General features: G+C 46.9%; 1 protein-coding gene across 3 annotated transcripts in view; it reads right to left on the reverse strand.

Annotated features, from left to right (window-relative positions):
* The window catches only part of MDFIC (MyoD family inhibitor domain containing), a 128,999-nt gene extending 117,555 nt beyond the window's left edge, over positions 1–11,444 (reverse strand). For 2 of the 3 annotated variants that reach the window (XM_063446872.1, XM_063446870.1), the window contains exon 1: positions 11,103–11,444. The gene's annotated coding sequence lies outside the window, so the exon portion shown is untranslated. Of the gene's footprint in view, positions 1–10,011; positions 10,058–11,102 lie in introns of those variants that run through there. The other variant, XM_063446871.1, reaches the window with a different exon arrangement.
* Between the last annotated feature and the right edge of the window lie 1,530 nt (positions 11,445–12,974).

The raw sequence follows: 12,974 nt of genomic DNA on the forward strand, positions 1-12,974 counted from the left end.
GGAGGGAGGGGGAGAAAGAGAGTGACAAGGGAGGGAGGGGGAGAAAGAGAGTGACAAGGGAGGGAGATAGATTGACATCCATCACACACACACACAATCATGCAACCCTTACACACACAGAAACACACAATGCATTCCTTACACACACTCAATGCACCCCGTGCACACACACACACACACACACACACACAATCATGCAGCCCTTACACACACAGAAACACACAATGCATTCCTTACACACACTCAATGCACCCCGTACACACACTCAATGCACCCCTTACAGACGCACACACTGCATCCCGTACATACACAGAAACACACCTTGCAACCCTTACACATACAAACACAGATTCACACAATGCATTCCTTACACACATATGAGGGCATCCCCTACACACTCCACCCCCTGTGAACAAACTCATTGGTGGAACATGAAGGTGGACCCTGTGACCCAGACCTTGAGCTGTGTAAAGGGCCCCCAAAAAATGGAGCTGCTTCCCATTCTCCCAGAACATTGATTTTTGTGACCACAGTTACAAACAGCCTCCAGAGAGCCTGTTCTACACCAGACCAGTGGAGCCAGACTGCAGCTAGAGCCCATCATCCTCATCTGGTTGTAAGTAGGCAATCTAGCATATTATTCGTGGCACTAATCTCTAATTTACCTCACATTAAAGAAACACTATAGTCCCCAGAACCACTGCAGCTTAATGTAGTGGTTCTGGTGTCTATAGCCTGTCCCTGCAGGCCTTTTAATGTAAACACGGCGGCACTCGAGCACTGGTGTTAGTTAACATGGCAGAAAAATTATTGGAAAGGGTTAGGGGGGCTACTTATAAGGATAGGGGGAGAGGGGTAGGTAGAAAAAGAATTGGAAGGGTTTAGGGGGGCTACTAATATGGATGGGAGGAGGGGGAGGTAGAAAAATTATTGGAAGGGGTTAGGGGAGTACTAATATGAATGGAAGAGGTAGGGTGGGTTCTAGTATGCATGGAAGGGGTTAGGGGGTACTAATATGCATGGAATGGGTTAGGGGGTACTAATATGCATGGAAGGGGTAGGGGGTTAATATGCGTGGAAGGGGTAGGTGGGGTTATTTTGTGCATGGAAGGGGTAGGGGTGGTTCTAATATTCATGGGAAGGGTAGGGGTGGTTCTAATCAGGAGGATCCCAGCGCTGTATCCGGGTAAGTAAAACCCATTCCCTGTAGTGACCCTTTAATGTTATTATTTAATCATTTATATAGCGACTGAAAATTCCGTAGCGCTGTACAATGGGATAAACAACTCCTAGTTTACGGAATAAGAATATACCTGGCGAGTAAAAATGCTATCCCCCAGATTTTTGGGGGTTCCTACACCCATGGAAAAGGGGAGCTAGCTTAATACATGGAGTGATTGAAAGGGGAGCTAGCCCAATACATGGAGTGATTGAAAGGGGAGCTAACACAATACATGAAGTGATAGAAAAGGAGAGCTAGCCCAATACATGGAGTGATAGAAAAGGGTAGCTAGTGCTATACATGTAGTGATTGAAAGGGGAGCTAGCCCAATACATGGAGTGATAGAAAGGGGGAGCTAGCCCAATACATGGAGTGATAGAAAAGGGGAGTTAGCCCAATACATGGAGTGATAGAAAAGGGGAGCTAGTGCTATACATGTAGTGATTGAAAGGGGACCTAGCCCAATACATGGAGTGATTGAAAGGGGAGCTAACACAATACATGGAGTGATTGAAAGGGGAGCTAACACAATACATGTAGTGATAGAAAAGGGGAGCTAGCCCAATACCTGGAGTGATTGAAAGGGGAGCTAGCCCTATACATGGAATGATAGAAAAGGAGAGCTAGCTTAACACATGGAGTGATAGAAAAAGGGGTGCTAGCCCAATACATGAAAAGGAGAGCTAACCCAATACATGGAGTAATAGAAAAGGGGGGGGGGGGCAAGCATGATGCATGGAGTGATAGAAAAGGAGAGCTAGCCCAATACATGAAAAGGGGAGCTAGCCCAAAATGGGTACCCTTATATACACTGATAGAAGGGAGACAGCCCTATGCATGTTCTATATACAGTGATATAGGAGGTGGACTATACATCCAATGAAAGCATGGAAGGTAACTTCATATACAGTGATCATTAGATAGCCCTGTACACCCACTGACAGAATAGAAGGCACCACTATACAAAGTGGAGGAGCTAGCCCTCTACATGCATGGATATAATAAGGAGTATGATGATTATGGGGAAGATACCCTACACATGAAGTGCTAGATGGGAGGGTCTCCTATATAGAGTGATTGGGAGGGGGGCTGGTCTTGGACATTGATTCATAGAATAGGAGGTATTCGTACATACAGTGATTGAAGGGAGGTACCCAATAAATGCAGTGATAGAGAAAAAGGCACCCCTATAAACATTGATTGGGAGTGGTACCATATTCATGCAGTGATAGAGAAAAAGGTACCTATATGCAATGATAGTGTGGTAACCTATGCATGCAGTGATAGAATAGCAGGTAACCCATATACAGCAATAAGAGGTACCCTATACATGCAGCAATAGAATAGAAGGTACCTCTATATACAGGGATCATGGTGATACCCTAAACATGCAGTGAAATAATAGGATGGAGCTCTCTATTCAGAAATGGGAGTAGGTGTCCTATACATTGAGTGATAGAATAGTCAGTACCCCTATACATGCAGTGATCCAATAGGAGGTAACCCTATATACAGTGATGTCCGTATACATGCAGGCACAGAATAAGAGGTACCCCCTATAGATATAGGGGAATGTATCCCACACATGTGGTGATAGAATAGAGGTACCGCTATTTACATTGATGGGAGTATCAGCCGATACATGCAATGATAGAATGATAAATACAGTATGAGGAGGGTGCCTATACATGCAATGATAGAATGGGGGGGTACCCAGTGGTGTATTTAGGATTTGTGCTGCCCTAGGCAGGACGGTGCTTGGGCACACCCCCCCCCAATTTACATTTTCCCCACCCCTTCCTGTCAAGGCCGCACTTTGACTGACAGATGCACACTCACTGACAGACGCATACAGTCATTGAAAGACACACACTCTCATATACAATAACAAACAATGACATCCACACACTATTACTTGGACACACACTGACAGATGCACACTCACTGACAGACACATACACACTCACTGACCGACACACACACACGCAGGTAGGGGGCGGACAGGCAGAGTAGGCGGCGCGGGAGCTCTGATCTTCCTGCTCAGCTCCCTTGCCTGCCGCTTAGTGATGCCGGGAACCGTCATCAATGCTGAGGGATCTGAGCAGAAAAAGCTCAGGTGAGTATGCTCCCTCACTGCCCGCCTCCAGCCTCGGGGAGGGGGGGTCAAAAGTGGCCAGCCGGCCAGCTCTTGAGCCCCCCAGGACACAAGGCAAACAAGGGATCTGCCTGGGCGTTTGGGGGCGGCTTTTTTCGCCGCGCCCTGCAAAGTGCCGCCCAAGGCTGATGCCTTGTTTGTCTTGCGGAAGACACGTCCCTGGGGGTACTCCTAGATACAGAATGAGTAGGGCCCCTATACACACAATGATAGAATGGAGGTACCCCTATATACAATAGTATAAGGAGATACCCTATATGTGCAGTGAGAGAATGGGGGTACACCTAAATACAGTAGAAGGAGGAGGTATCTATATATACACAATGATAGAATGGGTGTACCCCTATATACAATATTAGGAAGAGGTACCTTATACACGCAATGATAGAATGGGGGGTACCCCTAAATACAATATTATAATGAGGCACCCTGCATGTGCAGTGATAGAATGGAGGGACCCCATCCCCTATATACAATATGAGGAGGTACATGCAGTAATAGAGTTGGGGTACTCTATATATGCAATGATAGAATGGGGGTACCTCTATATACAATATGAGGAGATACCCTATACATGCAGCAATAGAATGGGGGTACCCCTATATACAATATGAGGAGTTACCCTCTACATGCAGTGAAAGAATGGGGGTAGCCCTATATACAATATGAGGAGTTACCCTCGACATGCAGCAATAGAATAGGGGCAGGGCCGGACTGGCCCACCGGGATACCGAGAAATTTCCCGGTGGGCCGTCGGCACCTGGGGCCGGGGTGACCTGCGGCCGCAGGGAGAACTTGAAAGGCGGCCGCAGGGGAAGCTTTTCATGAGGCCGCTGGGGGAGCAGGCTCTTCTGGGGGAGCAGGCTGTTCTGTCTCTGCTCCCCCTCCCTCGCGCGCTAGAAAGAGACCGGGGCCAGAATATGACGTCATATTCCGGCTCCGGTCTCATTAAGCTGCGCGCGAGGGCAGGGCCAGACTGGGGATACAAAGCAGCCCTGGAAAAAAAAAATCAATGCCAGCCCCATAAGTCATTGCGCCATATATTGTCGCATGTAATATGTAAGGATATGTCTTGCCACCCCAGATAATAGAGTAATATATATATATATATATATATATATATATATATATTGGTCCTTTCAGAGTAAAACATTTAATTATACAGTAAGCATACTCACATGCAGATACAGACAATCTCACTGACACACACAAGCTCATTGATACACAGCCTCATAGACAAACAATTTCACTAATATACATAAGCTCATTGACATAAAAACACAAGCTCACTCACTAGCAGGCACACACACACACACACACACACATGCAAGCAAGCAAGCTCACTAGCAGGCGCACACACACACACAGCTTAATGTAGTGGTTCTGGTGTCTATAGCCTGTCCCTGCAAGCTTTTGAATGTAAACACTGACTTTGCAGAGAAAAGGCAGTGTTTACATTGCTTCCTAGTGACACCTCTAGTGACAGACACTCAGACGGTCACTAGAGGCGCTTCCTGTGTCAGTGCGGATTGGCTGAGATCATCAAGCTTGATGATCTCAGTCATAGAGGCAGAGACCAGCACGACGTTGGGAAAAAAAAAAAGTGAGTAAAACACTATTTTTAAAAACACACACAGACACCACGACTGACACACACACACACACACACCATGACAGACACACACACACACACACCATGACACAGACACACACACCATCACACAGACACACACACCATGATACAGACACACACACCATGATACAGACACACCGTGACACAGACGACACAGACACACACAGCATGACACATACAGACAGACACACACACAGCATGACACAGATAGACACACAGCATAACACAGACACACACACACACTGCATGACACAGACAGACACACAGCATGACACAGACACACTGCATGACACAGACAGACACACACACACCGCATGACACAGACAGACACACACGCCATGGCAAACACACACACTGTGACACAGACACACACGACACAGCATGACACAAACAGACACACACAGCATGACAGACAGACAGACACACACACACCGCATGACACAGACAGACACACATACACAGCATGACACACACACACACACACCATGATACAGACACACCGTGACACAGACACACGACACAGACAGACACACACACATAGCATGACACAAACAGACACACACAGCATGACACAGACAGACACACACACAGCATGACACAGACAGACACACACACAGCATGACAGACACACACACAGCCTGACAGACACACACAGCATGACAGACAGACACACACACACAGCATGACAGACACACACAGCATGACACAGACAGACAGACAGACACACACACACACTTTTTGGTACCTGTGGGTGGGCAGACTGATTGCTGTGCTGGCGGCCGCAAGGGGAAGCTTTTCATGAGGCCGCTGGGGGAGCAGGCTCTTCTGGGGGAGCAGGCTGTTCTGTCTCTGCTCCCCCTCCCTCGCGCGCAGCTTAATGAGACCGGAGCCGGAATATGACATCATATTCCGGCCCCGGTCTCTTTCTAGCGCGCGAGGGAGGGGGAGCAGAGACAGAACAGCCTGCTCCCCCAGAAGAGCCTGCTCCCCCAGCGGCCTCATGAAAAGCTTCCCCTGCGGCCGCCTTTCAAGTTCTCCCTGCGGCCGCAGGTCACCCCGGCCCCAGGTGCCGACGGCCCACCGGGAAATTTCCCGGTATCCCGGTGGGCCAGTCCGGCCCTGCGCGAGGGAGGGGGAGCAGAGACAGAACAGCCTGCTCCCCCAGAAGAGCCTGCTCCCCCAGCGGCCTCATGAAAAGCTTCCCCTGCGGCCGCCAGCACAGCAATCAGTCTGCCCACCCACAGGTACCAAAAAGTGTGTGTGTGTCTGTCTGTCTGTCTGTGTCATGCTGTGTGTGGCTGTCATGCTGTGTGTGTGTGTGTCTGTCTGTCATGCTGTGTGTGTCTGTCATGCTGTGTGTGTGTCTGTCATGCTGTGTGTGTGTCTGTCTGTGTCATGCTGTGTGTGTGTCTGTCTGTGTCATGCTGTGTGTGTCTGTTTGTGTCATGCTGTGTGTGTGTCTGTCTGTCTGTGTCGTGTGTCTGTGTCATGGTGTGTCTGTATCATGGTGTGTGTGTGTCATGCTGTGTATGTGTGTCTGTCTGTGTCATGCGGTGTGTGTGTGTCTGTCTGTCTGTCATGCTGTGTGTGTCTGTTTGTGTCATGCTGTGTGTGTGTCTGTCTGTGTCGTGTGTGTCTGTGTCACGGTGTGTGTGTTTGCCATGGTGTGTGTGTCTGTCTGTGTCATGCGGTGTGTGTGTGTCTGTCTGTGTCATGCAGTGTGTCTGTGTCATGCTGTGTGTCTGTCTGTGTCATGCAGTGTGTGTGTGTGTGTCTGTGTTATGCTGTGTGTCTATCTGTTTCATGCTGTGTGTGTGTCTGTCTGTATGTGTCATGCTGTGTGTGTCTGTGTCGTCTGTGTCACGGTGTGTCTGTATCATGGTGTGTGTGTCTGTGTGATGGTGTGTGTGTCTGTGTCATGGTGTGTGTGTGTGTCTGTCATGGTGTGTGTGTGTGTGTGTGTCAGTCGTGGTGTCTGTGTGTGTTTTTAAAAATAGTGTTTTACTCACCTTTTTTTTTCTTTTCCAACGTCGTGCTGGTCTCTGCCTCTATGACTGAGATCATCAAGCTTGATGATCTCAGCCAATCCGCACTGACACAGGAAGCGCCTCTAGTGACCGTCTGAGTGTCTGTCACTAGAGGTGTCACTAGGAAGCAATGTAAACACTGCCTTTTCTCTGCAAAGTCAGTGTTTACATTCAAAAGCTTGCAGGGACAGGCTATAGACACCAGAACCACTACATTAAGCTGTGTGTGTGTGTGCGCCTGCTAGTGAGCTTGCTTGCTTGCATGTGTGTGTGTGTGTGTGTGTGTGTGTGTGTGTGTGTGCCTGCTAGTGAGTGAGCTTGTGTTTTTATGTCAATGAGCTTATGTATATTAGTGAAATTGTTTGTCTATGAGGCTGTGTATCAATGAGCTTGTGTGTGTCAGTGAGATTGTCTGTGTCTGCATGTGAGTATGCTTACTGTATAATTAAATGTTTTACTCTGAAAGGACCAATATATTATATTAGAAAAAGCAATATATATATATATATATATATATATATATATATATATATATTACTCTATTATCTGGGGTGGCAAGACATATCCTTACATATTACATGCGACAATATATGGCGCAATGACTTATGGGGCTGGCATAGATTTTTTTTTTTCCAGGGCTGCTTTGTATCCCCAGTCCGGCCCTGAATGGGGGTACCCCTATATACAATATGAGGAGTTACCCTCTACATGCAGTGAAAGAATGGGGGTAGCCCTATATACAATATGAGGAGGTACATGCAGTAATAGAGTTGGGGTACCCTATACATGATGCAGCAATGGAATGGGGGTACCCCTATATACACACACTATAAGGAGGTACCCTATACATGCAGCAATATAAGGAGGTACCTTACACATGCAGTGATAGAATGGGGGTAACCCTATAAACAATATGAGGAGCTACACTATACATGCAGTGGTAGAATGGGGGGACCCCATCCCCTACATATAATATGAGGAGGTACATGCAGTGATAGAGTTGGGGTACTCTAGATATGCAATGATAGAATTGGGGTACCCCTATATACAATCAGGGCCGGCGCGTCCATAAGGCGGCACAGGCGGCCTAGGGCGCACGGGCTCTGGGGGCGCAAGATTTCAGTGACCGGCAGGAGGGAAGCTCTCCCTCCTGCCGGGCCACCATCTCGGCCCCCGGTGCGGCGTGCGGCTGTGCTGTAATCAGACGCGGCGAGGGAGCTCTAACCTCTCTGCTCTGCTCCCTCGCGCGCACGCTGTCTGCTGAAACCGCGGGAGCCGGAATATGACGTCATATTCCGGCTCCCGCGGTATCAGCAGACAGCGCGCGAGGAAGAAGAGCAGAGCAGAGAGGTTAGAGCTCCCTCGCCGCGTCTGATTACAGCACAGCCGCACGCCGCCCAGCAGCCCCACTGGAGCCCAGGGAAGGATTCATCATCCACACCAGCTCTCCAGGTAGGGAGGCTGGGTGGAAAATATTTATTTGTAAAATAATTAGTGAGTGTATGTGTCTGTATGTGTGTGAGTGTATGTGTCTGTGTGTGTGAGTGTATGTGTCTGTATGTGTGTGAGTGTATGTGTCTGTGTGTGTGTATGTGTCTGTGTGTGTATGTGTCTGTGTGTGTGTATGTGTCTGTGTGTGTGTATGTGTCTGTGTGTGAGTGTGAGTGTATGTGTCTGTGTCTGAGTGTATGTGTCTGTGTGTATGTGTCTGTGTCTGAGTGTATGTGTCTGTGTCTGTGTATGTGTCTGTGTGTGTGTGAGTGACGGCGTGTGCGTCTGTGAGTGACGGCATGTGCGTCTGTGAGTGACGGCGTGTGCGTCTGTGAGTGACGGCGTGTGCGTCTGTGAGTGACGGCGCGTGCGTCTGTGAGTGACGGCGCGTGCGTCTGTGAGTGACGGCGTGTGCGTCTGCGAGTGACGGCGTGTGCGTCTGCGAGTGACGGCGTGTGCATCTGCGAGTGACGGCGTGTGCGTGTGCGTCTGCGAGTGACGGCGTGTGCGTCTGCGAGTGACAGCGTGTGCGTCTGCGAGTGACAGCGTGTGCGTCTGCGAGTGACAGTGTGCGTCTGCGAGTGACAGCGTGTGTGTGTGAGTGAGTGCATCTGTGTGTGTGCATGTGAGTGTATGAGTGTGTCTGTCAGTGTATGATGAGTGTGTTTGTCAGTGTATGATGAGTGTGTGTCAGTGTATGAGTGTGTGTCTGTCAAATCAGTGAGAGTATGTTTGTCATTGAGTCTGTGTGTGACTATCAGTGTGTCTGTCAATGAGTCTGTGTCTGTCAGTGACGTCTGTGTGTTTGTCATTGAGTGTGTGACTGTCAGTGTGTACAGAGTGTAGCGGAGCGGAGCGCGGTACAGGAGCTTCTGTTTCCTGTACCTGGCCAGACTGACAGGAGGTGCTCCTGTACCGCGCTCCGCTCCGCTACACTCTGTACACACTGACACACCAGGAAGGGGAGTGTGACCACTAAAGGGGTGTGGGGTGCACCAAGGGAAAGGGAGGGAATGGGAGAGAAACACCAAGAGACAGGGAAAAGAGGGGGGAGGGGAGAAGAACACTAAGGGACAGGGAAGGGACCAGGGAGGGGCTGGTTAAGAGGCACATAGGTGAAGATGTTTTTTTTTAGGGGGGGGGGGGGGGGGCGGAAAAATGCATCTTCGCCTATGTACCTAAAAATCCAAGCACCGGCCCTGTATACAATATGAGGAGGTACCCTATAGAATTGGGGTACCCCTACATATAATATGAGGAGGTACATGCAGTGATAGAGCTGGGTTACCCCCACATTCTGTATTATGAAGAGTTTCAATATACAATAAGTTATAACATAAGCGGAATCTACACCCAGCACCCTCAGCCAATGAGAGCCAGCCCCCCAGCCTGGTCCAGTTAGCTGATCTGACTATCCAGGTATATGTCCACGTGTTGCTGTGAGACGGGCAGTAAATACTCTCTGGATACTTTGTATCTTTACCTCGCGCGGAAGAAACTTTTTTTTTCTCTTTCACTCACTCTTCTCTGGATCCTTCTTTTCATCATTTCCGGATACTCAAATCATCCCCCTCTGGCTGACAGCAGCCCGCCCTAAAACAGACACAGGGGGGAGGCAGGGGGCTGGCAGCGGCATGCCATCACTACAGGGACAGGACCAGGGGAGGGGGAGAGCGACCGGGGCAGAGGAGATACCGACCTGCATGCACTGATAAGAACCATTAACCTCACACATGACTTTCTGGGTCACACACCAGCCAGCCTGCCAGGGGCCACAACCAGGAGTCTGCCATGGGCTCTGTATATTCATGTATCATTGGATTATTCCTAGCAATCAAACAGCCCCTCTCTCTAATTTATATTCTGCAATTCAGATCTCCATCTTTCAATTCAACAGGAGTCACTGTTTAGTAAATAAACCAAATATACATTCATTGAGATAGAATATATTTAAATATTATATCCAAAGTTTACACTTCAGACATTAAATGGGATTTATACACTTTAATGGGATTAATTCGCCAAACTGAATTTGGGGGACTTTAACAAAAATGTAAATAAAGGCCAACAGATCTAAGTTTGAAAAACAGCTGAAACTGGAGCATTCTTCCAATGTAGCCAATATCACCCAAATGCTGGCATTTCGCTGCTTAGTAAATAAACCCCTTCACCTACAGGGCCCTATGGATCATTCATGACCAATGTATAATTCTTCAGTACACAGTTTTGTTAGTACACAGCATTCCCGACCCCTGTAAGAATGTATCAGAACTCGATGCCTTTATACAATATGTATTTGTTTAGTAAATCTAAACTCAAACCCTGAATACCCATTCCCATGCCATTGGATACTGTATCTTTGTTTCAGTTAATGGTTCAGGATTCATTGTAACTTTTCACCTTCACTTGCAGTCAGTTTGTTATATATACACTTTCTGACTGCTGAATGTAAAATTCTTGCAGGTTACAATGCAAGCCCCCAGCATACTCAGCTGGTAACTCTGTGTTTCTGCAATAAGCACTATGCCCCCCACTGCCAGCACAGTCCCTCTGTAACAAAATGCATGTACTTACAATTGTCTTGGGGAAGGATTAGCTAGTCCAATTGAGATCTTCTCTTTTCTCAAGTCTTGTTTTCACAGACTCACGAATCTTGGATGTAGATAGGCTTTAACACCTATTCCCAGTACCTCTGTCCCGTGTTAACAATAAGTTTCCCTTGAATACCTCCTGCTCTCTTCTAATCTGCTTGACAAGTTCAGACATCTCATTTCAGTATGACACTGATGATCCCATCACAGCAAGGCATCTCACTGTATATTGCAGTTCAGCATTTGCCTCTGCTCACCATAAACTACAGTTTAGTTTCCAAAGGTTCTTGAACACTGTTAGCAGCCATTACACAGCTGTATAACTCTACAGACACCCCCCCACACACACACACACACACAAACTCTTGTACATACCATCACACGCCATCTAGTGCCTAACAGGCTATATATAACTTTTTTTTCTTAAAGTCAGTTACATTTACTTGCAGCAATCAGGATATTAGAACATATGAAATGATGCTTGATCATAGTAATACAAATCAAAGATTAAGAATTAATGTTTATTAATATGCTTCTGGCACAGCCTTGATTGTTTGAGAAGGGGTACTTGTCAGTGCTTAAAGCACTTTTTACAAGAGTTTCTATTTTGGGTGTATTCTTGTTAAGTGAGGTATATGCTTACAGTAAACACTCGCACAGCGCAGGGAGCAGTTGAATAAGACAGAACTGGATACAACGATGACAACATTTTCAACTATATTATATTGTCAAAATTAAAAGAATTCCAGGGATAATTTACCATATACAGAGCCATTCATGGAAGGAATACTCCAAACACCGCATGTGGTAGTGGTTATGGTGTCGCTAGTGCCCTGACGCCCTCTCTGGTATCCCTCAGTCGCTTATTGCTTTCTCCACTGCATGTGCAAGCTCTGTCACTGATCCTAGCCCTGTGGTGCAGAGAGGTGCTCATTGGCTAAGAGCAACAGATGAATAAACCAGTCTTGCAAGACACGTCAGTGGGGTTAACAGAAGCTCTTTACTGGAGCTTCCAGCTCCAGAGAGAGAGAGAGAGAGAGGACAGGTGCCCAACAGGCCCCTTAAACAATTTGACTACTTACTTACATTCTCACTACTTTAACCACTAACCAGTCAGTACTGGGAGTGTTCTTTTAAATAACTTAATGTAAAAGATAAGTGGGAGAATTTCTTAGTTCGACTATCCAGTCCAGAATTTGTAAATTTGCTTTGAATTCACTTTACCACGATTAACACTTTAGTAAGTGACCCTATCAGTATTGACATTGGATCATGTCAATAAACACTGACCTGTAGACTCTGACAGTGCTATTCATTAAACCCAAGGATTTCAGCACCATTCAATCTGGAGCGCATTTATTATAATGATATTAATAATAATAATAAGTATTATTATTTCATATAGTGTCTATTATTACACATGCAGTGATAGAACAGGAGGACTCATAAGAAGAGGTGACACAACAGGTGACTAACAAATAGTTGCAACAAGACATGCTGAGTGATGAGGGCCCTGCTAAAACAAGGCTTCATGACTCATCTGTGAGCTTGGTGCAGACAAAGATACATTGCATTAATGCATTTAGTGTTTCTAGCAACTGCAAGGCAGCATTTAGGGACCTAACTGGGGGACACAAGAGGACGCTCAAACAGATCAAAAAACATAAAATATTTGCCATTAAAGAAAAAATACCTTTTATCAAAATTTGTTCAGTAAAAATAATTTGAAAATAAATGAGTGGACCACTTACTGTGGTGCTGCATGACCAGGCTTGCACTAATACCTTGTGGAATTTGAACCATTTGGATTGACTGGCTAGGAACATGTTCTCTCAGAGAGGTTTCTTTCTGATTA

This window comes from Pelobates fuscus, chromosome 3 (assembly GCF_036172605.1).
Source record: "Pelobates fuscus isolate aPelFus1 chromosome 3, aPelFus1.pri, whole genome shotgun sequence".
Classification (NCBI taxonomy): Eukaryota; Metazoa; Chordata; class Amphibia; order Anura; family Pelobatidae; genus Pelobates; species Pelobates fuscus.